The following is a 27,878-nucleotide window of genomic DNA, read 5'->3' as shown; positions in this document are numbered from 1 at the left end:
CCTGCCCTTTGAGCCAACACAGACAAGGAGATAAAGTCTTGTCTCCCTTCGGCTCCATCGCCCTTTTTGCTCGATTCTCGCATTTTTTACTGCTGCCTGCGCATGATAAGTGTTCGCTCAATTATTTTGCCATTGATAATTACTGTTGGCTCTCTGCTGCAATATCCTTTTAATGGATTCACTCTGACCCTGCTATACTCTACTCCACTCTGCTCTGCTCGTTTCTATTATGAAATGCCATTTAGACCGCTTTCTCAACTACTACAATGGCCAATCTGCTGGCGATTTTCTTTTAAATCGATTCTCAAGTGCTGCCTCAACCTTTGCCTCAATATTTTCCTCGAACGAGAACCTTTTTCATTTCTCTGCCTCAATAGGTAAAGGAAAATCCAGAGAGTAAATTAAACAAGTTGAATAGCAAATGGGGGATTGATGCAGCATTTTACGGAAAATAACAGAATGAATGAGCATTCCAAGAAATTAATTATTTCTTAAACGTGCAAGTATATTACTTATTTTATTTTATTATTATTATTTTTATTTTTATTTTTTTTTTTTAATTTATTACAAATGCAATTACGTTAATTGCCCTTAGATGTAAAGATTATTGTAGGAATATTTCTGCTTTATAAATAAATAATTTGCTGTAGTTAGGTGGAGTTTTCTGTGCCACAGCAGCAGCTTGCTTTCAAAGTAATTTTTGTGATATAAAAGAGGAATTTACGTTTCCGGCAGCTGGGGTGTTATCTGCTCACGTGTCACAGGCATAAGTGCACCTCCTTCTGTCCCTTACTCACGCCCTCTCTCTTTCTCACTCGGCCCTGGTTGAGCTCCTGCCTGAACTAAAAGCAACGCGTTTTTGCTTGTTCTATTGCCGTAACAAATCCATTTTACCTGTCAGCTTTAACGCGTAAGCAAATGTCAAAACGGCTGCTGGCTAGAGCAAAGCTCCAGCCCAAGATACCTGCATAAGCACACACACACACACACACTCACACTGACATACATTGTATCTAAGTACTTGTGCACACACATACATATACATACATTTAGGTATCTGGCTATATGCGCGTTGATATATTGCCAAGTCGCAATTAGAGCGCAGACCGCAGAATGAAACTCTCTGGCTGCCATGTAAACAAGCCACGCTGACAACAACAACAACAGCAACAGCAACAGCAGCCAAATATAAACGACAGCAGCGGAAATACATTTTTGTGCAAACAAAATGAAACAGCGGAGCAGGTGAAACACTTTTACAGCATGCGGAAATTTGGAATAACTGTGAGTTTTGGTTAACGAATCGGAGACGCATTAAATTCAAATTCGATCAAGTGAAAATCAAATTTCCACGTCTGTGTAATTAAACGCATGTGCAATATACTACATGGATGCCCAAGGTTCTTCGGGGATTGACTTTTGCATACAATCTGTCGCTAATTAGTCTCAGCGTCCAGGTTCGCCAACATGCTTGACAATCGCCTGGGGCACAGATCAAACGCTTTGCAATTCCCTTTCAGTTCTCTCTTTTTATTAGCTTGTCCCTGACTTTTTTTTTTCAACTTCCCCTAGAGACTGGGCCGGTCCTTTGGCAGTCCCAAGTGCTGTAAGTGAGGCGTGCAACAGTTTTTAGCGACCTTTCAGTCGCCTCGCCTTTTCAGTCGAAATCATATTACACGCGTCGCGCTGAGATCAAAGCATTGTGTGGCCCCGCCTTTGGGGAGCATCTCCCATTCAGCATGGGGCAAATGAATTTGCCTTTATTTTATAATACAAATTCTTTGTTACACTTGCAATGCTCTGCGAAACAAATTGATCTTGCAAAAAAAAAAAAAAAAAAGAGGAAAATTTATAATTAATGTGTAGCTAATGTGATACTAAGCAGAAATGGCATCGACGCAAAGTTACCTCGCTAAAGTAAAGATTTTTTATATAAAGAATGAGTATATTCATAGCTTAATTGTTATTTAATATGCTGATTGAGAGATGAGTTATTATATTTTATAAGAAAAGTTAGGCGAACTCAGTAACATTTTAAGTAAATATTCGTATTTGTTTTATGTGATTAAAAGCTAGCCATCAATTATATATATTGCATTCTATTCTATACTCTTTGCAGATCTACACTTTAGTTGTTTCTTGGAGCTACAATGATATTGTCGTCGAGTGCCTTGCTTAACGCTTTTATAGTTATAGTAGCCGTGGTAACTACCAGCAAATACAAAATACACTGTCCACCATGGCCAAGCTGCGACGCATTGGAATTGTGTTGTCAATGAAAATCATCTTTTAAAATCAATAAAAATAATTCACAAGAAAATCTTAATTTATAAAAAATATATACAAATGAAATACAGTAGAATCCGGTTCGACCGGCTATTGAGTGCCTCCGCTTGGTTATAATGTCCTCCGGATATAGCGACGTAAAATGGTTCTTGGGTGTTGTAATAATCGGATTTTACTGTACGCTCAGTTATGTATGCATTTAGATTATTCACAACAATATATTATAGTATAATATTATTATCTTTGCTACTAGCTTGTATAATGGCCCCTTCTCAGATTCTCTCTTCTCTTAATAAACTCATTGCATTCTGCTCTTCTTGGAGAAATCACTTACATGCCAGAGGCAAAAATCTATTCGATTTTTGCATTTAATTTTTTAACTTTACAAAAAATGTGTGTATTTCTTAACATTATTATATAAATGAAAAAAAAAGAAATATATATATATATATATATATATATATATATATATATATATATATATATATATATATATATATATATATATGTTTAACATGTTTAATAATATATTCACATTAAATTCAGTAAAAACTCAAGAGAGCAGCTAAGCTGAGCTGAAAAAAAAAAAAAAATGAAACGAATGATTGCATAATGGAAACAGAGGAATGCCATAGCTGCCATCGAATCTGATAATTTCTGTAGGAAATCTTGTGTTAGATAAACAAGCAAAGAAATAAAAAAATTGCAATGGGAATGAAAGCAGGCGAATGCAAATGTGTAGCACAGTATGGTAAGCGGGGCACGCCCATTTTAGCATATTACAAAATGCAGCAAAACACATTTGAATAATGAGTCTGGAGCAAAGCAGTTCGGCTGGCATTGTCCCTTGGCAACCAGGCGGGCGCTGGGGCTGAGGCACAGCTGGCTCTGTTTTTGGTCACTGACATTTTGGGATTTTGTGCGCAAATTTGAGTTTTAGTTTAAGCATGCAGTTGCAGTTTACAGCAACCACAATAGTTGTAGCAGCAACAGCAACAGCAGCGGCGGCAGCGACGGCAGCAGAGAGCGAGCACAGCTGCTAAGTCAGCTTAGGTTCTGTTTTGCTTTGTTCTGTTTTGTTCAGCTTGGAGCTGGGAACAAAAGTTTGCAATCCAATGCTAATTATGCCGCCCGGACCAGAAACTCTCCGTTTGGTTGCCAGACAGTTAGTTAGTTTGGCTCGAAAGGCAGCTAATTTTTGGCAGCTGTCAGCAGAGCGCCACATAAATCCCTCAAAAGTCAACGGCATTTTGCCCAAGTGGCACATCAATTCGCGTGCTTGTCAGCCACAATACACACAACACAAACAGCGCAGCAGACACCCACACACACACACACGCGCATCTGCATGCTAAGATTGAGAACATGACATATAGCGGGCACACATCATATTGCAATCGTCAGTTGTGTCACCGCATGCAACGTCGCTTATCGCTCATCTTTGTAATGATTGCAACAGTTCCGCGACAGCCCCCTACAATAATCCCATCTGCTTGCCAGCGGAGCCCCAACCCTCAGCGCCAAAGGCCAACCCCAACCCAATTCCATGTCTGTTATGCATTTTTCATAACGCAATTCGTGTTATTCACGCGCTCGCGTCAAGACGAAATCTTTCTCACTCTCAAAGCGCTGTAGCGGAAGACTGACGACTGCTGTGCACAGTGGTGTCAGAACTCATGAAGATTGAAATCTTCAAATTCAAATTGAAACAATTTTTATTTAAATTTTTGAAGAAAAAACAAGGATTTTTACATAAGAATTTATGAAAATAAATATTATTTATTTATTTAATATTAATTATTTATTATTAAATTTGATTATATCAACTATAATCTGTACAAGGTTCAGCTCAGACAGGAAAATAAACCTAAAATATAAACGGTCTGAAGTATTTAGAAATTTTTATTAATTATTATTAACTTTTCAACTAAATTTTCTATTATATATATTTACAAAATAAAATTAAGTTCTGATCAAGTAAAATATGTAAATTAGAAGATGGGAGAGTAAAAGGATTCTAATCTCAAATAAAATTCTCCATAATATAGTATTTATCACTAAAACTGAAATCAGTCCATCAATTAGAATTCTCAATCAAAATGTTATATTTAATACGAATACTAAAAACAGGTCAGCAGACAAAATATTTTTAAAAGAATTTTTAAAGAAGAAAAAATAAATTATTTTTATTTTTTTTAAATATATTTAAAGAAAAAATTTTTGGAAAGATATGGACACATTAAAAATTATGAAATTTTCTATTCTTTATTATTAATAAATAAAAAAAATTAAGTTTCACTTTAAAGAAAAATTTATATTTTTTTAATTAAATAAAATCTCTAATAAAGATTTTGTGGAAAAAAAATTATAAATTGTCGAAAATTGAAGAAAAAATAAATAAAATTCTGAAGCTATTAATTTAAATTCTTCGTGCATAAATTCTAATGTTTAATGATCTAAATTAATTATTTATCCACTGTAGCTCTGACATAAAAATTGTCGCATTAATCATCAGTCTACATGTCGTTCGTGTTATTTTTATTATTTTATATTTTGGTGCTGACGCAGGAAACATGAACTTAGTATGAAAATCCAAAATCCAGCAGGCAATTAAATTCAATGCAACTAAAAGCAACAGCAGCAGCAACAGCAACAACAGCAACAACAGCAGCAGCAGCGGCAACTCCCTCTTTTTTTGGAACAAGTGCAGAGCGCATAAATCAAAGAGCAGCTCGTTCGGGACCCACCCGGAGGGGACACGCATCGATTAGGCAAAGTCTCACGCGCCGCCCCATACGAAATAGTCGCCGAGGGGAGTTTATTTTTATCAGCCACAGACGCAGACTCCCAATCCCCCCTTCCAATTCCAATCCCATTCCCAATACCAATGCCAGGCAGGCGCGACATGCTAAATCGTCTGCGCCATATTTAAAGCAGCAGCAAATTAATTTATTTTTTCACGCCGTTCTCTTGGAGTTGCGCATTAATAAGCAATTAAGAGTTTTTAATTGCAGCCAGGCTGCTGCCATAGGTGTAGCCTTAATAGACTCGCATTGGCTCTTTCTCGGGACTTCACTAGTCTCCAGCTAGGCAATGGAATTTCATAATTGATACAATTTCTCTTGGCTGAGTAGCAAAGGAAACCTCAGACTTGAGTCTACGGCCTAGCCGCTCGCTCGATTGCAGTTGCTGTATCGTATTTATGACTCTCAGCTCGTTGGCACTTCAAGCGAACAGCATAAGCCGCTTATCGGTGGGCCGACTGCTGACTGAGGGAGAGAGATAGAGAGAGGGAGTGACAGCACCCTAAAGCCGCTTGGCAATTCCTGGTATTGGCCAAGCTCCGGACACTCGAACAAATTAGCTGCTCTTTGTATGGACTTGCGTATGAGCATGTTACAAGGCGCCCACATAGAGCCAGATATAAATAAAGCTTTGTCTACTCATATCAAAAACTGAGACTCGTGTCACATGTTGCCATACAAAAAGCCAAAATAATTTGAAAATATATTTTGGACCAATATTTGATATATTTTATATATATAAGAAAATTAATATTTTAAAAATAATATCATAGATTATAGATTTTCTATATTTACCTTCTAAATGTTGTGTGCTTCGCAAGTAAAAGCTGCAAATAGAGGAAGAGAAAGTTCCATTAGCAAATGTTTATATAAATTCAATTAATAATAAGACTTAATATATAGACTCAGAACAGAATAAGCTCGTCGTATTGTGGAAATAGTTTTAGTGCCAAGGAAAGTTGTTAAAAGCAGAAAAAAGAGATGCCACATTAAGCGGGGCTGACGTGCAGGCGGTAGGACAAGAGACTCGAATCAGACTCGGGCGAGTGGGTTGCTGTGGGTGGTTTGAGTGATGGCACTGCGAGCAATGACAGCAGCCAGACATTGAACACGAAAAAGGAAACTGGAGCGAAGACATTAGCCTGAAATGACAGCAACAAGATGCAAGATAGATACTCAGCTTATGGCTCTGTTTTCCAACTGTACAAGCAAACAACAAATGACAGTCTGTCGTGAAAGTATGCGCTGCCGAGGTGTAGATGAGCCCGAGTTCTGTGCGCTCATTGAAACAGCTCTGAAGTTTTCTATACTTGCAGTTGGTCCTTCACATATACGCATACACATATACATATATGTGTGTGCATGTTTGTAGTGTATTGAAAAGCGCTTTTCTGGCCCAAGGACATACTCACACACACACACACAGCACAGTTACTCACGCACTCATTCGACAGCTGTTTAGTTTCGCTAGCTACTCGTCTATGCAATATGCAGAGAAGTTGGCTTAAATTGAGACTTTCATCATGGCCTCTGGCAGTTCGCTGGGCTTTTATGTTCCATCTACACAGAGAGTGAACGAGAGAGAGAGAGAGAGAGGAACCGAGAGAGACTCTGAGCCAAATGCCGTTCGTGCCAATGCCTCAGTTTAAATATTTATGTAAGCGCGGAATTTCATGAGAAATAGTTCGCAATTGCTGCAGCAGCACAAGCATTTCGCCTTTATTATTGCTGAAATAGGCCAGGCCAAAACGAGCTTATGCTAAGCACTCAACCCCACGCCCCACCCACAGCTGGCTGCACTCTGCCAATGAAATGGCAAAGGAGTTGTGTATTATTGTTGTTCAGCTGCTTGGAATCTGCGAGTTTGTTCAGCGTTTATTGGGCAGATGATGGAACTGTTCGTGGCAGCAGCCAACAGCAGCTGAAATGAATAAACGTATTAAACGTAGATATCGTGGCCAACAAATAGTTTTCTCAAATTGCAGCGCAAGTGAATTCAATATACTTTCAGTAGCAGTTAAAATTTATGGAACTTATAATGCTTGGCCAATCTCCTGGGCCACTTATTCGGCCTTAATGCGAGCATGTTCAAGGACCGTGAGTTGGCATTACGAGGCCCACACAAAAACTCAATTGCGCATGCAATGGCTCAAAGGGCTTAAGTGCGTATAACATTCAATTTGCGTTAATGGCATTAAATAAAGTCACCCGCACAGAGACACCCACACACACACACACACACACAGACACTATCAGCAGGGCCTAAAAAACATTATGTTGCTTGGTTTCACCTTTGAAAACATTTTCATTGGCTGGCCACTTAAAAGTAAAAATACAAAAATAAAAGGTTGCACTGCCAGACTTAAGCCTCTGGAAAGGCAAAAAAAAAAAATAAAAAAAAAATAAAAATAAATAAATAAATACGGAAAAAAGCACAAGCATCAACGTGCAATGGCTGTTTTTTTGCGATATTCTTAAATCGCATTAAAAATCATTGGCACATGCTGCGAAGGTACACAGGCAGAAGGCAGGTGGCAGGTGGCAGGGGGCGGAGGCGAAGCCACAGGCAAAGGCGTGCGCTCTGAAGGGAAGAAGGAAAACTACGACGTACGTAAAATAAACAACAACAGTTTCATTTTCAGTTTAAAGCGGGCAAAAACTTGCCAAAACAACACAAATTCACCAACAGCAAAGCCGTGTGGCGCGCCCCCCACTCGCCCCTTGGGGCGTGGCAACAAATCAGGCAAAAAACAGGAAAACGCTTTGCCGACCAACTCTGAGCTCAAAAAGTTGTACTTTAGATAAAGTTGCTGCTGCTGCTGTTGTTGTTGTTGTTGGGTTTTTAGCAAACATATTCGACATGCAATGCACGTACACGGCTCAACACACTCACAGCGCAGAGCAGAGCAGAGCTGGGACCTACACCTGGCTAAAGTTGGATGTGATAGACGCATTCAATGCGCTTGTTTCTTCTTTCTTGCTCGTATCTTAAATTTTTTTGTTTTTTTTTTACTTCTCTGTTTTTGGTTTGGCCTGATTTCTTGAGCTTCTGCACACAGTTTGTTCGCACTTTGAGCGATTCCTTGTTCTGTGGCATGTTTATCAGAAGTTGTAAGAAAAAAAAAAACAGAAAGAAGTTGACAGCAAGACGAATATTTAATACCCTTGCGAGCAATTGGCCATAGAGGCAACAGCAACTTGACTTCCGATTAGCTCTATATGGATATATATTTATAAATCCTATATGATATATATAAATGTTGTCTCTTTCGGCTTAGTCTTGCCCTAATACCCTGTCCAGGGTATAATGTCACTTCAGAGCTGAAGCATCTGGCCCCAAAGTCCCCTGAGAAGGCGTCGAAGTGTGGCATACTTTAAGGCAATGCCAGCGCCTTCGAGCAACATTTTGTGTGTTTTACTTGCATTTTGTTGTGTAAATTACATGCACACACACACACACACACACACACACAAATTTATACACACACACTTGCTGCCAAGCACAGTCGAATAAAATAAAGCACACAAACTTGGGCACTTGGAAACTCTTTTGGATCTGTGAGTCGTTAAGTGTTCGCTTTTGTCTGCTCTCTGCCCAGTCTCTCTGCAGTAATAATAATAAAGGGAATTGTTATTGTTTTCTATTAATTTGCTTTTGTTATTTGTGTTGTTTGCTTCCTTTTTCTTCCATTTTTTTTTTTTTTTTTGTTTGTAGTTTGTTTTTACATCTGGCTGCTGCTACTCAACAACGTCTGCAATTGATTTGATTTGCTTTCTCTTCAGCTTCAACAAATTGATTTATTTTGCAACTAAACTTCAATAGTACTCAAAACTTGGCATAATAATATTAAAAAAAAAAATATATATATATATATAATTAATACGAAATTGTTTCCGTTTCCTGTAATCACATGCAAATATCAGTTGAAAAACTAATCAAAGTCCTCGACTAACTTTTGATGAAGACAAATTTGAGTTTGATATCAGCCGAGAACTTTGGGCATTGCCGAGGGCAGCAGCTGCCCTGTCTGAATCGCATTTTACATAAAAATGAATAAGTACACGCTGTAAATGTTTGGCCAGCCGCATGGCGCCACTGGGCCATTGACTTGTCAATGTTCACAAACTAATATGCCAAAAGTTTGTTCGGGCCACAAACGTGGGTCAACGAACGCTCACCATTGATATTTGTGTATCGTCTGCAGTTTATGGCCCAGAGCAATGAGCCGTAGCACGGGCTAGGCAGTCTGACTTAAAAGTTGACTCTAAAAATAGCACATGGAATTGATTGAAGAAGCCGCAGCAAATTCTACTCAAGTTCTCATATTTTTATAGCCACAAAGCCAGGCACGCAACTGAATACAAGTAGAACTTGCTCTAATCCAAGTAATCCTCGCATTAAACACAAGCCGGCTAAAGTAAGCCAAGACCAAATGGGCTCATAATAAAAACTAGCTCATCTTATTCACATTCACAGTCACATTCACATTCACATTCAGATTGAGATTCACATTCACATTTTCTATGGCCACTCTTGGCTGTGAGACAACTCGCATATTCGTCTTTCAGCCAAGGACGCGCTGCCAGCTGCCTTCATTGCCAACACTTTGTCGCACATTTGGGGCTAAAAACAGCAGCCACGCCCACCCACACCACAGCAGCAGCCCATTACAACTACTTAAGGTATGTAAATAACGCGAGCGCTCAAAATAAGCCAAGGCAAATCATAAGCAGCCAGCGAGTAGCTAACCCCATTCCTATTATCAGACCCAACACCTGCATCCGCCCCAACTACCTCACAGAGCATTAGCATAATCGTTATGGTTATGCGCGACGTGTGCATAATGGCCAAGAGTAGCAGCAGCTCAGCGCGAGCTGCGAGATGGGAGCTGGGAGTGCAAGCTGTGAGCTGAGAGCTGTGAGCTCTAAACCAGCGATACGCACATATAAACTATGTTAAGTGCGCTGACATTGTGATATATAGTTTTTTCTACCCTCACTGCCGGAGCTTCGACACCAGCTAAACAAGCTTGACTAAGAGCGCCAAGAATATTGGATCAAGTGGATGCTGCGCTACTCAAACTACTTCTCTTATAAAACATTAATTGGGCAATGTTTAAAAGTCGGATTTTAATAAAAAATTAAAATGGAAATAAAAAAAAATAAATAAATTAAAAAACAAATAACAAAATAAATAAATAAAATAAAACCAGCTTTCTTCTAAATTAATTTTTCTTTAGCATTGTATTATTTATCCATTATTTACACAGGCCTAAACAAAAAAACAAAAAAAATATATATATATATATATATATATATATATATTTATGTTATATAAGAACGATTTTATTATTATTATTATTTTACATTTATCCAAATTATATATTTAAATATTTTTCTAAAAAAAAAAAAAACAATAAAAAAAAAAAAAGCTTGAAAGTTCTTTTGAAAATAAATTATGCAAATCATAAAAATTAAATTAATTATACGAAAAATGTTTAATTATTAAAATTGATGAATTTTGGTTTCTTGGGATATATAAACATATTTTATTTATCTAAATATTTATTAACTTATTATTTTACACTTTATTTACATACATATAAAATATATATTTATTATTTTTAATTATATATTTCTTATTTTCATAATTTTAATTTTACTCTATGATAAATTATATTAATTATATTAATAATATTACAAAATATATATTATTAAAATTAATTATTATTTGGAAATCCGAAGAAATTGTAAGAATGCCTTTGACTTATATTAATAAGCAAACAATATTGACTTCAATTAAAATTATAATTAATACAAATATATATTAGAACTTTAATTTTTCATTCTAAATTTACTGTCTAGTCTTAAAACCTCCTTCTAAATTTGAAAGTGTAACAAGATTCTGTGTTATGTTTCATTTACTTTCTGGCTAGCTTGTTTTTACTTTGGTTACCCAGTGCAACTCGAGTGCGTGGTGGGCCTTAAGGCTCGGACTGGGCGTTCTGTTTGCTCAGGTGCGCATATTAAGTAGCCGTCACATGTGACGCGCTCTGCTGCGTGTGCGTGTGTGTGTCTGTGAGGCATGCTATTAGCAGCGACCAAAATACGAGCACACATACACTCGGCACACACACGTACAAACATAATAAATAACCAGCAAGAGTAACCGCAACAACAACAACAGCAACTCGATGGCAGCTTAAGAAATCAAGAGCCTGGCAGACTCGGAGCTAAGAGGACATTTAGAGCAACACAGAATGCGAGAGAGAGAGAGAGAGAGAGAGAGGGAGTGAATGGCGAGCGAGTGAGATCTCTATGTGGCATGTTTAAGATTCAGCACGCATAACTTATAAAATAAAAATTAAAATTCCAATTGCAAACCTCAATAATAAAACACTTTTAAGTGCCGTCGCTGCCGCAGACATAGCCTGAGCAAAAAAAAAAAAATAAAATAAAAGAAGAAAATATATATATATAAGGAAACCGAAAGGAAAAAATAAAGAAAAAGGTAGCGACGAGGCCAACGTCGCCAATCGTCGTCGTAGGCGCCAGGCCTCAACATTTTTGCCAGAGCCAGACCGGTATGACTGTATGAGTGCGTCTGTGCTTTTGTGTATGTGCGTGTGTGTGTGTGTGTGCTGCAAGGAGCCACACAAGTTTATTAAAAATTTCGCCAAAAGGCATCTATCAGTTATGAGGCGAGCCCGCGCAGACAGTGCGCGACTCATTTCAATGAGTTTCGTGTTTTTCCTTGCCTTGTCTCAGTTTCACTCTTTGTCTCGCTCTCGCGCTCTCTCTTTCCCTTGCGCTCTCCCTCTGCCACTCCCTCGATGCCTTTATCCCTTAAGCATTCTTTCGATGTTTGTTGTTCCGTCGCTCTGGCCGTGTGGCCACCCGAACTTGTAATTGGCATTCCGCACGCTGGCCGAAATGAAAATGCTACGTGCTTTCATTTCACGTTACGGCATTGGCAGCGGCAGGAGCAACGTCCAGTACGGATAAGTCGCAGCGCACACGGCGTGCACGGTCCATTGACCAGGGCCCATCAGTGCCACGCCCACTGCGGGTAAAACGCTGCTTATTTACAGCGCTGGGCTTTTTAATTTTTTACGTTGCGGGCATACAACTTACTCCCTCTCTCTTACTTATTCTCTGTGTGTCAGTGTGTGTGTGTGTGTGTGTGTATGTGTGCCACACACAGCTTAAAGTCGAAATCTGAGACGAGATGGCGCAAAGAAATCACAGAACTCTCGCATCCTCAAGACACACGCGTGTCTCACGCAACTGCGACGGCGAAAGGATGCGGCCGCCCCGCAGCGAAAATCAATAGCCCACGCATATTGAGCTCCTGCCCTGCCTCCCTCCCTCCCAGTCATTGAATTGCGTAATGCATATTCAACGAAATATATTCGGTTTATTTTTATTTTTCTCTTTTCTTGGGGCTCCTGAAATTGACAGCCAGCAAATTTCGCTGTCAGCCTCATGCCTTATGCGTCTTTCGATGGTTTTTGCATTGTATTGCGGTTTCCCCTGGCTGCTGCCTTCTTCTTCTTTTTTCCTGTTAGTGTGTTAGTGTGTGTGCGTGTGTGACGTAGGTGAAAATACCCACATGAGCTCCCCTTTGAGATGCGTTCAAAGGACCAAGAAATTATATCCTTTGTTGTTGCCACAGAATGATTTTGCAGACAGCTCTTTGAGTCGCTATTTTAAATGCACTTGTGCATACAACAACAACAAATATATTATATGTACAAATATATAGAGGTATATACAGATAGGAACTTCAGCAATTGATAAAAAGAATTGATGTAACAGCGGGCACAAACGGATTTGATGTAAATACTGAAATTTACTTTATAAGTCTCTTGTCACTTTTATTAATATTTTATATATTTATTCTTTATTTTGAATCTTTATTCATTTTACATTTTTAGGTGTTTTATTTAATTAATTAACTTATTTTTTATGCTTATTTTTACAACTAAATTTATAAGCAGAAAAAATCAACTGACTCGATTATCAAAAATTTATTTTCATTATAAGTATTATTTACGTTATAAGTACTTCGTCATTTTATGAATATTTTATATTTTTATTATTTATTTTGAATCTTTATTCATTATACATTTTTAGGTGTTTTATTTATTATTATTTTTTATCATTTATTTATTCATTTATTTATTTTATTTTTTATAAAACTTTTATGGAATATTTGTAATTAATTAATTAACTTATTTTTTATGCTTATTTTTACAACTAAATTTATAAGCAGAAAAAATCAACTTACTCAATTATTTTCAAGAGGATTTCGCGAATTTTAATAAAATTTTATGCAATATATCTATAATATTTATTGACGAGTACTTTGAAGGCACAGATCAAATATACATAAATAATCTTTAAATGTATTTAAAAATCAGTGTATTTATTAAGCAGGAAGACTAAACTCAACTGCTGATTGACAAAGTCGGCTAATATAAACTCAAATTGAGATATAAAACATATTTCAAATATACTTATTCTTTTCACTTTCACTTTCTTAGTAAATTATTTCAGATACCAGAAATTGATGCAGGGTATACCGCTATCAGGCAATCTGTATGAAATACTTCAAATTTCATGATTTCAGCATTTTTAAGTGCCAAATATAAAACAGCTCGGCGCCCGCTGCTTTTACTACACCGCGAATTTAATATACCCAAAGTAGCCAAAGCACTTTGACCGGCTTTAAACATTTTGTTGTTGTTTTTTTTTCTGATGCTGCATTTATTTTACTGCAAATAGAAGGAGAGATGAAGCGATATGGCGCTGCATCATAAATGAGCCACAATTGATTGGGCATATTATAAATATACATAGATACTAAAATTCTGTACACAATTGCATTTTTATCTTCAGTCAGATTTTGTTTATCTTAAACAATTCTTCAATTATAAATAATAGATTGGACATGATTTATGCCCGCTATATAAACAGCCCAACCAAAACTCTTCGCATACTTCACAGCCCATTCATCAAACGTTGCCTGCTGGCCTACTCCACTACGTGGCGAATCAGTCTCTTAGAGTTTGGGTTCCATCTATCATTTCGTGCAGTCACAAACCTTTCAGGCGACCCATTTATAAGCAAGCCTGAAAATACTTGTGAATTTTTAAAGAAATTTCACCTAAATATGTGTGGAAAGCTCGAGGCGCTCGTTGAGTCATCAAATTTATGAGCACTCGTCGCACTAACTCATAAAAATGACATCTATAAAGCAGCATTTTGGCTCGAGAAACACACAAGGCAGCATTTTGCATGCGGAAAGGATTTAGCCAATGAGGCAGAGCAGTGGCAGAGGGGGCGTGGCAATGTGGTAAAGGTCCCCAGCTGAATGCTTAAGCCGGCTTGGCGGCTAACAACGGGCGTCTCACAAATCCGACCACGCACTTAAGCGTTGCTCTTCCGGCTGCCTACACAAACAGAAGGCAGGAAAGAAGAAAGTGTAGCAAGAGCTCAAAATCCGGGCTGGCTGCCTGTGCGGGAGCAGTTATGTATTTACTCAACTCGACTCGACTAAGAACGCAATAATATATCATCTACAGTTTATCATTGCTATGACGCCAGACTGAAATTATTATCCAGCAAATTTATTGCCAAACAATAAACGCGAACTGCATGCGAGTGCGAGTATCTCTGCCGGGCTGCCGGGCTGCCATGACGCCTGACTAGCTGGCTGTGCGACCAGGCTTGGCTCTCTACCAACAACCAGGACAAGCAGCAGCAGCAGCAACAACAGTTCAACAGCAACATTTACAATGACAGCCTTTTTGACGGGCCTCAATGACAACGAAAACCCAACAAACACAACAGAAGCAGATAAAAATGGTAAAGGCAATAGGAAGTTGGCGTAGAACAGAGAGAGAGAGAGAGAGTCAGTGGGAGGCTCTGGCCAAAAAATACAAAATGTAACACATATTTCTGTAATCAAATGGATGACATGCTTATACCCTGTAAAAAAGTAACTAGGGTTGCTGCACGTCCAGCAAACAGAAAAAATATGTCAGTACTAGAAACTATAAACTAATTCAACCAATTGTAATTAATAAGAAAGTATTAAATATTTTTAGCTAAAAATAGTATAAATTTCAGATTTCATTAACAAGAACTGCGCCTCCCCCACATCGGAGTGTTATGTTATTAACAGCATTATGAGCTGTTAATAGCCCAACTTCCATTCCAGTTATTCTACTTGGCGTCTTGCGGCTTCATCGAAAAAGGAGATGAAACTCACAATTCCAAAATTTTTCTACTTATCAGTGACGCCTCTAGTCCAACATTTGGATGGAGCAAATGACCATATATTAAAATTATTTCTTATAGAAATTAAAAATATTTATTAAATTGAATTCAATGTTTTAATAATATGGATACAAATAGTTAATTAAAAATTTAAGTAAATAATATAATTTATTCAAAAATTATTAGTATAATATAAGTTCTTAAAAAATAATATATTACATATTTAATAATTAATTATTTAATTCCTAACTTTAGTAAATATAAAATATTAATTCTATCTTACACTTTACAGAAAAATATAATTTTCCAATTTTAACAATTTCAATAAAATAAAGAAATAAAAATAAATTAAAAAAAAAGTGAAAATTAAATTGATATTTAAGTTACTTTTATAAACAAAAAATAATTATTTGTATACTCCATCTATTCAAATGAATTGATATTCAAGCGCTCTGTTACCTCGTATTCATTTTTAAAATTTTCGAGCAATTCATCTAAATCAATATTTCAATAATTCATAAACGAATGAAATCTATATACATTTATCTCCATCTGCCACAATGTTCGCAACATTTACAGGGCATGCAGTAAATATGAATTGTCATTTTAGTATTTCTGCTGTTGCCCAGCATCGAACGACACACAAATATATGCCATCCATATAAACATATATACATAAGAAACACATATGCAGAGTGTTATATATTCATAGCAATCTGGAAAGCTGTCACAGACTGCGTCGAAGTTGACGCGCGCATATTTTTTTTTTTTATTATTATTAGGCAAGGCAAAAACAAAAATTTGTCAGTCCGCCAGTCCGACTGGCCGGATAGCTGGGCCGGGCGGGCCGTCAGGCAACTAATGCCAAAATCAAATTGCTCCTGTCCTGTCAAGTTTTTTGCGTAACAATTTCTTTTTATATTATTTTGCATAGCCGAGACAAATAACAGAAGTTTGCTAAATTGTCATCTGCGCTGGCCTCGTTTTTGCCTCTCATATATATATATATATATATATATATATATATTTAGATGTATAGTGGCATAGCATGTCCAACGCTTTACGAGTATGTTTTACCCTTTGCCTATGCTTTTACGACAAGCACTCACATCATGTTTTCAAACGTTCCTCACATAGTTTGTTTGGCTTGAGCATGAACATTTGGCTCCCTGCGGCTCTGTGACCGGAACGGGGCGTGGGGAAAACGGGTGGATGGAATTGCCAAACATTTTGCGCATAAATGACAAATGCCTTTGATGGCATAAAATATGACTTTGAAAATTGTTTTGCAGCATATAAAAAGGCGTTGGCTCCGTTGACATCCACATGGACAATGTGGACAATTGTGCCACCCACACCCACACGCCCGCACACCCCCAGCAACACCCCTAGTGCCGCTCCCAGTTATCTGACATGAACGATGAAGACCACTTGCGAAAATGTGTTGATGGATGTGAAATTCTTGTGATTGCAGTGCCCATATACAAATCATATACGATTTATATGCCCAATGTAACAAATGCAACGACTGCATGGGCTAAGCATAAGCTATTTTTAGTCCGAGAATATGATAGTTTAGCTAGATTTGATTGCCAGACCAGAATAAATGGGATGTCCCACGACACAATAAATATTGAGTCAATAAATATCGAGTTATGCGGCAGGTTTCAAATTGGGTACGGAATTCAGTACGGAAGAAAAACAGATATCATAGTATTTTTTTTTTTTTACATGTAAGATCTGTAATATATTTGCTGCCAACCTTAATCGGAAACATAAGACGCAAGCAATAAGCAGTGGTATAATGATTAACTTGCTCTCCCAAAAAGACTCAGCCATACTCAAAGTTTCATTTTAAAATATTTCCATATTGAAGTGCAATTAAAAAGTCTAAATTATAATTAAATTATAAATTCTAAAAAGTCGAAATTATACAAATTGGCCAGTCTAGTTTTACAGCTTATCATCATCATAAATATAAGTTTGTATATATAGAAGTTATGCTGAACTTTGTAGAAATCGTAAAAAAAAAAATAAATACATAAAATAAAATAAATAAATAAAATATATTTTAGAATTATCACTAATAAAAGTTTATGGCAAAAAAAATATTAAAAATTGCATAGTTTTGTAATTTGTATGATATGTGCAAAATTAGATTTATGTAAAGTTTTATTTTTTTTTTTTTTTTTTTTTCTTTATAAATTTTTGAGCTCCCATAACTTGTCCCAGTTGCCATATTTATTTTGCTAAAAAAATAAAATAAAAAAGAATATCAATAAAATTCCAAATAAGCTTATATACATAGTTTCTAATGAATGAAAAATTATAAGAATATTCACTCAGTTGTATAGCAGTCGCAGATGATTCAGATGGATTGATAGAAGAGCACTGAAAATGATTTTGTTTATTTCAACATACAAAATGAGTCAAAATAATACAAATAAAAAATTCAGTATCACATAACTTGGACTTGATCTAAAATTGCTTTTATATCTAGTCTAGTCAACAATACTGGGAACTGCTTTTGGCAAATTTATGCAAAGCCAATTGACAGTCGCGACAATACTCTAAAGCTGTTTTCGAGTGTCGCAACTGAAAGATGCTTTTGATATTAAATACAAATAAATATATATATATATATATATATATATATATATATATATATATATATATATATATATATATATATTGTATATATACATTTTTTCAGCTTAAACGGGGGACACTCTGCCCTGCAATGCTTTCAAGTCTGCTTAAATTATTAAATAAGATTGCTTGGAAATCACATTACCCAGCAGCAGCATCAGCAGGAGCAGCGGCAGCAGAACCTGGAGCAGGAGGCACGGTGTTGATTTCAATTTCGCACTTTGGCGCATGTTTCGCATTAATTTGCCCAGCCCCATATGCGAAATGTGACTGCGACTTGCCATGCGCCCGCTCAATTGACTGACAATTGACTTGTCAGAGCATCAATTATAACTGACAGCTCCTGCTCCAGCTTCATCTCCTGCTTCAGCTCCAGCTCCTGCTACAGCTTCAGTGCCGGCAAAGCCATTTGCATTTACAAAGCGAAGCAATAAGCTTAAATGTAAGTTGCCTGTTACGTTTAACCACAGGCGTAATTTCCAGCTACCCCCATACCTACCTGGCCTGGCCCGCCCACCTGCCGTCTGCATATTGAATTTGTACAAATATTGCCAATAAATGCGCTTGTGCGAATGGACGCGTTAAATATTCAATGGCATAATGCTAATCATTTATTGGGCGCAAAATTCATTAGCAGCACGTTAGACAGCCAACTGTTACAAGCTGTCGCTGTCAGGGAAATAAAAAAGCGAAAAAAGGGAGAGGAAGTGGGAAACAGAGAGTGAGAGAGACAGAAAGAGAGAGGAAACCAACATCAAAACTGAGCAGCCCACAAGGCGACAGAGCTGCCGAAATGCCTGACAGCCGACGGGAAAACTAATACACAAATACAAATACCACGCTGCTGTCGCCCCTCCACCACCCACTTCCCCTGTACACACCCAGCCATCGACACACTCGCTGTTGGCAAGCAAACATTACAAAATTTTGATTGTATTTCCGTTTCGTATGCGAACACAACAGCAACAACAACAACAATAATAACAACAACAACAACAACAACAACAACAAGCAGCGACAGCAAACAGGAAGTTGCGCTTATTTCCGTTTGTTTACCTTTACGCTGTACCTTGATTAAATGTCAGCCAGTAGCAGGGGGCATTGGATTTGCGGTAATTTCGCCATGCCCCCTCTCGCTCTCTCTTCTCTCTCTCATTCTCTCTCTCTCTCTCTCTCTTTCACTCTGTTTGGCGATTTAATGTTGAAAATGCGCTCATAAAACAGCAGAGAATAAATAATTGATGCTTTTATTTTTGCGTGTTTCTCGTTTTGTTTTTATTCTGGCAAAAGCTGCAAAATGAATCCACATTTAGCTAATCACCTGGAGCAGGAGAGATTTTCTGCTTTGATCATATATATTTGCTCTAGTTGAGCTAATGCCATAGCAAAAATATTATAGAGAGAGAGTGGGAGTGTAAGAGAGAGAGATAGATAGAGGGAGAGATAAAGGGAGAGAGAGAGAGAGAGAGATAGAGAGAGAGAGAAAGAGAGAGGAAGAGAGAAAGCGAGAGTAACGAACAGAATAGCGCTCGTGCCTTATTTTCGTTGCTCGGGACTAGAGAGACGAAGACAAGCAAATACGAAGTGATAATACGAAGTACAAAATACATAAAAAAAAACTTGAATTAGTTTGAGTAACTCTGCAGTCAGTCTACATAAGGATGACTAGAGAAAAAATATTGATATACAGTGTCTAACATTAATGTTCGGTTTTTTTTTATTTTTCAACTTCAAGCGCAAATAAAACAAATAATGTTCATTGAAATTAAGAATGTGTAACTGGTAAAATATTGTAAAGATTGTAAGAATACCTTTTAGATGATGTATATATCATTTATATATTTGACATACCTAAAAAAAAAAAAATTATGATATTATAAATAATCACACTTTTTAACAACTGTATATAAACAATCATAAATTATTTTTACAATTCCAAAGGTTATACCTCATCAGTAACTTAAGCATTGGCTCATAAACAAAAAATGTTATATATAGCCCAGTCAGCCTATAGCCTATATCATAGCAGACCAACTACAATAGGCTGACTCTAGGCAATTATAGCGAGTGCAGAGCCGAATTGTTTTGATCATAATATTTTCATATACAAATCATATATGAAAATTGCCAACGCCAGCTGCAGATCAATTAATCAGGCCAATTTAACGGCCTGCTGTTGCTGCTGTTGGCAACAAATGGACTTTATTATCACTTAAATGTCATGACAGATGGCTACCACAAAAGCGCAGGTATAAACGAAGCAAATTATTAAATATAAATATATATAAATATATGCATACACTTTAACAAATAAAATGAAATTTCAGTTTTATGTTACGCAATTGAAATTATTACGAATTGAAAGAAATCTCTTACTGAACAAAATGCAATTTATTGTTATTGAATAACTTGCGTTTATCTTACGGCCCTGCTGTAACTTACAGAGTTATGCATAATGTACAGTTATTTATGACCGCACAATGCCGGTTAATTGCCGCGCACAATGCCAGCAACTCAATTCACACAGTAAAGTCGTAAGCCGCAACGCGAATATACATATGAAATATATATATATATTAAATTCCAGTTCGACTCGGCAGATAAACATATCGATATTATATACATGTTTTTGTTGATTGTTTGTTGTTAACAGCTTTAAAGCAAACACATTCTTAAAGCAACATCGTGGCTTTAAATGACATTAGTGCGGCGATGCTGCAGGCGCGTGCCGCTAATTAATGGCCAGCCATTTGTGTGGCCACGCCCAGAAAAGTATGCTATGGAAATTTTTCTAGGCCAGCAGCAAGCAATTCTCATCGTCGTCGTTGTTGTTGTTGTTGCAGTCTGTTTGTTTGTTTGTTTGTTTGCTGGGCAATTGTCGTCGGAGCGCACAATGTTTGTCGGCGCATGCTTTGCCATAATTTATGTGCGGTGCGATTTTTTTCTATTCGCCTTCAAAGTTGTAATTCTCTTGTTTTAGAAAAATGTTTGCGCCGAGCATGCCACATGCAGCATTTATTTACATGTCTACATTTACATATGCCATACACACACACACACACACACACACACATGTACATAGCGCCTGTGTTAGTCGCGCAATTGGCTTTTAATATTTCGTATTAGCAACTGACGCGAATTTCGCATGGCCATAATATATTTATACTGAATGCCAGTGCAAAATGTATGCGATTCGAGTGCTGTTTAATTTATGGCCAGCACAAATATGCAGCTGCTCGATTGCAGACTTTGTCTGCTTATTTATTTATGCCGCATACATTTTTGAAATCAAATCCACAAAAAAAAAAAAAAAAAAAAATCCTAAAAGGAAAGAAAAACCAACCAGGAAATACATGAAATGTACTCTGACATTTTGGACGGGCTGCCAACACGTTTGTGATATTAAAAGCCTCTCCAATCATTTAAGCCACTTTGCCCGAACTCTAAACCATTTCGCATGCCAATGGGCAACAGCACTAGAAATGTTTCACTTTTTGGCAGCAATTTAATCGCACGTTGCAATTCATAATTCAGTTAGAGTTGGGCATTTATGCATATATTTATGTATGCATGTATTTGTATATTTATATATATATATATATATATATGCTTATGTGTGTGCGTGTGTGTGGTTCTATTAACATGCTCATTGAAGCGTTTCATAATGGAAAAAAATAGCTGTGTATGTATCTGACAACCAAGCACATTTGCCTTCAGCATCAACTCATTTTCACATTAAAGGAGCGCCAATGTGGCGCGCTGGCAAAATGCCAAAAATGAGAGCACACACACACATGTAGTCGGGTCTGGTACATATGTATGTGCTGGGGCCAAAAACTTGCTACAATAAATGTATGCTGCTAGCATTAGAGACCAACTAAATTATCACTAACATGAAGCAGCTACGGTGGGCAGAGGCTAACCGTAACGCTGCGTATACATACATATGTGTGTGTATGTGTGTGCTAGGCGTGGCAAATAAACACATCAGCTAAAATGCTTTTTACTTAAATTAACAACACGGAACAGCTTGCTTCGATTTTGGGCGCTCAACTAACGTCAAGTCATTAACTTGAGTATGTGTATGTGTGTATGTGTGTATGTGTGTGGGTGTGTATGTGCAGCCAAAGCTCACGCATTGAAACGCCAAGCGCAAAATCAATGAAATACACGCCAGTAAATACACAAGATGCCAGCAGAAAAAAAAAACCCGAAGAAAAAGAGGAAAGCAAATCGAAATTGATATGCTCTTGCTGGCTTAACGGTAAGAAGTATCATAACATGAGGAGTAGTGTGAGCTATAAGATAAGATGTGAGCTGGCAAACGACATATATGTATATGTATGTGTATATGTATATGTATATGTAAACATGCATAAGTAGTACATAGGCAACTTTTCATATTAAACATATGCAATGGACCTGAATTCCCAAAAACTTTCTCAAGCTCGACTCCTGATGGCTATTATATGCCCACTTTATGCGTTCTACATTCAAATTGAATTCGAGTTTTGCCATTCAAGCCCTCACTCCTTGCTTATGGCATTTTCATTCAAATTTCTGTGATTGAGTGAAACAAATCAGTTAATGGCAGGAGATCTGTTTACTTTTGTAAATGTGATTAAAATCAAACCCAAAAATATTTCATTTGCCATTGATGCTACGAACAGCCAATTCCATTTCATGCCTAACTATGATAAAAGAGCGCTGCAGTCTCAATAGACTAGGCCGGTTAAATAAAGCAATTGTGAATGCTTTTGCTAAGATTTGTTATTTATAAAGTATGCAAAGTGTACAGAGTGTATGGGCTTAAAGCGGAAGCGATCCCAGTTTTACGCAGCTGTTTTGTAATGGAAACATAGCCATTGAAAGCGAGTACCCTTTATCGCCAGGGTATAAAAATTCGAATGCTGCCTGCGTGCCTCAGACTAACTGGTATGGCATACTTAAGCAATCGGAGCAAATGTTTTATCGTCACTTTGCCACACACACTTGCACACAAATTCTCCCACCCGTGTGTGCGTGTGTGTGTGTGATTGGCATACAAAATGGCGCCAGAGTCCTTTTTGCCTTTCGCTCAGCATCTTGTGCTTCAATCTCAAACGTCTCGAATGGCCATCAATGCAAAGCCTCAGCAAGACAGAAGGGAGACAGTGAGAGAGAGAGAGAGAGAGAGAGAGGATTAAGGAAAACGTCGCAATAGAAAAGCGACATATCATGCTGTTTAAGCATATATTAAAGCAAACTCGACTTTATGCAAAATCCAATTGAATAGTGCTTCAAATTTATAGTACGTATATACATACATATATAATTAGCGCTGCTTGGCAACCCGGTTCAATGGGCCACAAATAATTCGCCAGCAGCTCGAACAAAAACAAACAAACAAATAAATTGTACGAAAAAGAGCAAAAACTTTTCCACAAAACACAAACAGTTACAAGATGAAGAAGAAGAGGCAGCAGAAGCAGCAGCAGCTACAGCAACATAGAGAAATCTTGAAAGTTTACAATGCGCAGTAAGTGAAGCCGCAGGCTAAACAAATTTGGGGCCGCCTTCGAGCACTCGCAGGACTCTGTGCGGGGCGCTCCTCGCCTGACAATAGCCAAAGTCAAAGTGGCGATGGCAACAAAAGGCTCGCTCCCATCTAAGTTGCCAGCAAATTTATTAATATTGTTTTATATACACAGCAAATGCGCGAAAATAAAGCAGGCCTGCTCGCAGGCTGAAGCAGCCACGAGTGGGCGTGGCAGCAGCCCCAGCCCCTACTATAAATCGTGTAAATGCTTCAGCTCAACTTGGCTCAGTTTTCAGTCTCCCGCTGAACATCAGGCGTCATCATACGATGTTTCACATGCGGGAAATCAGTTTACAGAAAATACGAAAAATTAAGGAAAACCTTTTACAGTGCCGGCACAAATATTTGCCCCCTCAAATATTTGATTTAATTTCTATTTATTTGATTGCAAATTGAAATCGAATGAATTTATTAAATAAATATAAAAAAAAAAAAAATAAAATAAAAAATATATATACATACATACATATATACATGGTAAATAAATTTTATAAAATATATCAAATATGTTCCCTTAACAATTTGATTCAATTCAATTATATTATTTTATATGAATATTAATTTAATGAAATGCTATTGGCACGCACATGAATAAATCGAATATGCAAACAAATATTTTGCAAATTGAACAAAACAAAAAACAAAAAAAAAAAAAAAAAAAACTAAAAAAAAAAAGTATATATATATATATATATATATATATAGTTTTTGCATCATCTGCATGTAAATTTATTCATTGCATTGATTGATGAATAACTAATAAAACTCCGATCTTGTATATATCTGTGTAATTTAATTAAATAAAATGCCTTCCCGTATCATTGTTGATTTCTTATTTGCATACGCTGCGAGCCATTCATAAACACTCGAAACGATTCATATTTATTGTTTCCGCTTGGCAGTGCAACTGCATGCAATAAGCGCATGTCCTCCAGCTGTCCATTTGCATCAGAGTCAGAATCAGCATGTGCATGTGCATATGCATGTGCATGCGCATGTGTAAATAAAATAAGTAACAAATTACATTTTTAACATTTAAATCAATTCAGTTCGACTTGCGCTGGCCGCTGGGCAAACCGCAGAAAAGGGCAGAGAAGGACCCAAGGTTCATATATGGACAGCAGCTTGAATCGAATTTAATTAAAAAACTGACAGGCAATGCTAAATGATTGGTTCTGGTTGCAAGCGGGAGAGGATGAGGGCAGAGAGGAGGTGCGGTTGATTTGGGGCTGGGTTTAGTAAACTTAAGCAAATGAAATGCCTTGGAATATGCCGAGCTGGTGCTCTTAAGCGACTTAAGGCAGCCCCAGCAGCAATGAAAATTGTCTTTAAACTGGCGACACACAGCCAAACAGCAATAAAAGCTGTGGGGTTGTTACGATTGCGTGTGTGTGTGTGTGTGTGGGAATAAGGATATAAGTGATGCAGAGCGAGGGCGGCTTGACTATGGAGCTACAGCAAATTTACATATTTTAAATAACTTGTGGGGCTCACTAAAGAGACTCGGGGCTCTGGGCTGACAATGGCGACGCCAAGACAACTCCAATTTATTTGCAATTTGTTTGAAATTTATATCAAAGGCATTCAGAGACACACACGCCCACTCACACACACACTCACACACACAATGACAATCACAATCATACGCAGGCACACTCCCCATGCTCTCATAATTGCACTCATAAAATGCGAACAGCTCAGCGCCTCGATATTTATGCATATCTAACTGCACACACAGACAAACAAACAAATTATGTACTCATTTGAATAGACATTCTAATGCGAATCACGTTGACAAAAATTCATTGAAGTGTGCTGCACACACACATTGAGGAGAGTGAGTGAGAGAGGGAGGGAGGGGGAGAGGGAGAGGCACAGTCATTGCCCAATTCGAGCTACCTTGACTTTCGAACTGTTTCGCCGTCATCCAATCAAGTAGCATAGAGTCATGCTGCTCTAGGTGGATGTGTGTTGGTGTAACAAGGACACAACTTACTTTGGCACACGCACACGCACACACACTTGCACGTGGGCAAAGCCGATACCCAGTTAATCTATCAGGACATGGCACAATGTGTAGAAAATTAAATGTGCGCCCCTCCAGCGGGGCAGCAAGTCATGTGTGCGGCTGTCCTTCGAGCTCTTTATGCCTGCGTCTGTGTATGTGTGTTTGTGTGTGTGTTTGGTAGTGTGTGTAATGTAAATGCAAACTAAATACACAACAGGCTGAGCATTAAGTCGATTGCTTCAAGGACCTTAACGCGCACCAATCTCTCCCTCTCTCTCTCTCTCTCTCTCTTCCACACCCACAATTCCTGCCAGCAACAGCTCCAGCTCCAGCTCCTGCTCCAGCTCTTGCTCCGACTTCAGCTTCAGCTTGGCGCTTTGTCATTACCTCTGGCAGACAAAACCCCTGCCAGAGACTTCGGCTCATGTGTTGTCTGCAGCTCCCACTCACTTAATTCTCGCTTTTGCTGCCACTTGAAGTGTAAATGAGTGGCTCACTACCCACCCTACCCTACCCCCACCACCACTACCCCGACCCATCACTCTCTATCTATGGTGTGTGTAAACGCTGAGGCTGCTTTTTAATAAGCAATTTACTTTTAGCTTAACAACGCTCAAGTGCCGCCGCCTGTAATGAAATACGCGGACGGGCCTAAGCAGACAGCTTACAAGCATACAATTACATACATATACAATGTATATATGCACACATATATACATCTCACACTTTTTATATAGAACGAACCTGCAATGATTTTCCTCTCGCACTGTTTGCCAACGATAATTAATTTTTTGGCCCGTTTGCGCCCAAGTTAAGACCTTCAGTTTTTTATTCATTAAAAATAAATTAGAATGTTTCTATTTACTTATGCATGTACGTATATATGCGACACACACTGTGAACCTTGTCAGCCAGCTTCATGTGTCCCGCTGTTGTCTTTGGCGAGAGTCTTTGCCAAATTACTCACAAGTACTTAAATCCTCATTTTCCTCTAGCTCCATCGATTTTATTTTCCCTTTGTCTATACAAAATTAACAAAGATTTTTTACTGCAATTAAATTGTTGCTGTTTATGAAAATTTACTATATTAACTAAGCTTTTTTTAATAATTCTATTCTATCTCGAAATTAAATAAGTAATATTTCTTGGAAAGAATTTAATATTCAAAAATGATTTAATAATTTAATGCATCACAATTTTGTCAGCTGAGGAATGTGATATGCCGGAATAGATGAGGATTTCCAGGAAAATGCTTCATGTCGAAAATCTGCTTTTGTTTTCATAATACTTTGATCAAAATTCGAGGTAAACGCAATGATGTTCTCTATGAAAATCATATTTTTATATGCAAATTTTATATAAAATAAAAAATAAAAGAAAATTAAATGGTAAAGACATAATTCATTTAATAGAGTAATTATACATATTTGTATTATATATAAAAAATTTATTGTATTTATATTTAATAATAAATAATAAATGATTTTACAAAAAAATAAATAAATAAATAAATAAATTAAAAAAAAAAAATAATAATAATAATAATATTAATAAAATAATAATTGTGTATATAAATTTACAACTATAAATATTATACAAAACCAAATATTTTTTTTTTTTTTATAAAAATTATTTTTAATATTAAAGTTAAACAAAAAATATGGTATTACCAAAAAATAATTAATTTGCAGCTGAGCTGAGCTTAAGACGATAAATCTTTATCTTCCACTAATAAACTTATTTGAGTTTAAATATATTGAAAAAGCTAATCCTTTCAATGAACACTTTACCTCTGTTGCTTATATAAAATAAGTTTCAAAACTAAATTTATTTTTACAATGCTATCCAAACTTGGGCATAGAAATAAATTGAGACCCAGGCAATGATTGTATCTAACATAAAAATAGCCAAAAGAACGCAAGTAACATAAGAGAAGAACACGAGTGGTGGAATATTTTGTGTACACATAATAAAAAGCTTTCAATGACTGGAAGTAGCTCGGGATGCCCATGTGAGCCTTTAATTCAAAGCAATAATCTAAATTAAATCTTTAACATATAAAAGGTCTAGTAGAGTCCATAGAAATCTATGATTATAAATTCATATCTCATAAGTCATCTCTCCCTCATGCTGGCTTCATTTACTTAGGCTCTCTATTTATAGTCTCAGACACAGAAACCCGTTGAGGCAGCTTATGCAAAGTCTGCTGAAAATAGAGGCTCCTAGCTCAGCCTGCTTATTGCTGTTAATCCCAAATGCCGTTGATGTT

The 27,878-nt window shown here is 37.1% G+C and overlaps 1 protein-coding gene and 1 long non-coding RNA gene across 3 annotated transcripts in view; one reads left to right on the top strand and one right to left on the bottom strand.

The window, feature by feature from the left end:
* The window catches only part of LOC26527530, a 60,087-nt gene that overhangs the window by 17,318 nt on the left and 14,891 nt on the right, over window positions 1–27,878 (bottom strand). For both annotated transcript variants that reach the window (XM_044009169.1, XM_044009170.1), the window contains exon 3: window positions 5,886–5,917. The gene's annotated coding sequence lies outside the window, so the exon portion shown is untranslated. The remainder of the gene's footprint in view (window positions 1–5,885; window positions 5,918–27,878) is intronic.
* On the top strand, window positions 1,166–2,299 carry LOC122757332. The gene is made up of 2 exons (XR_006357332.1): window positions 1,166–1,284; window positions 2,120–2,299. It is a non-coding gene; the product is annotated as an uncharacterized LOC122757332 (long non-coding RNA).

This window comes from Drosophila mojavensis, unplaced genomic scaffold (genome assembly GCF_018153725.1).
Source record: "Drosophila mojavensis isolate 15081-1352.22 unplaced genomic scaffold, ASM1815372v1 contig_49, whole genome shotgun sequence".
Classification (NCBI taxonomy): Eukaryota; Metazoa; Arthropoda; class Insecta; order Diptera; family Drosophilidae; genus Drosophila; species Drosophila mojavensis.
The sequence above is the reverse complement of the archived record's forward strand: the minus strand, read 5'-3'. Positions and strand labels throughout refer to the sequence as shown.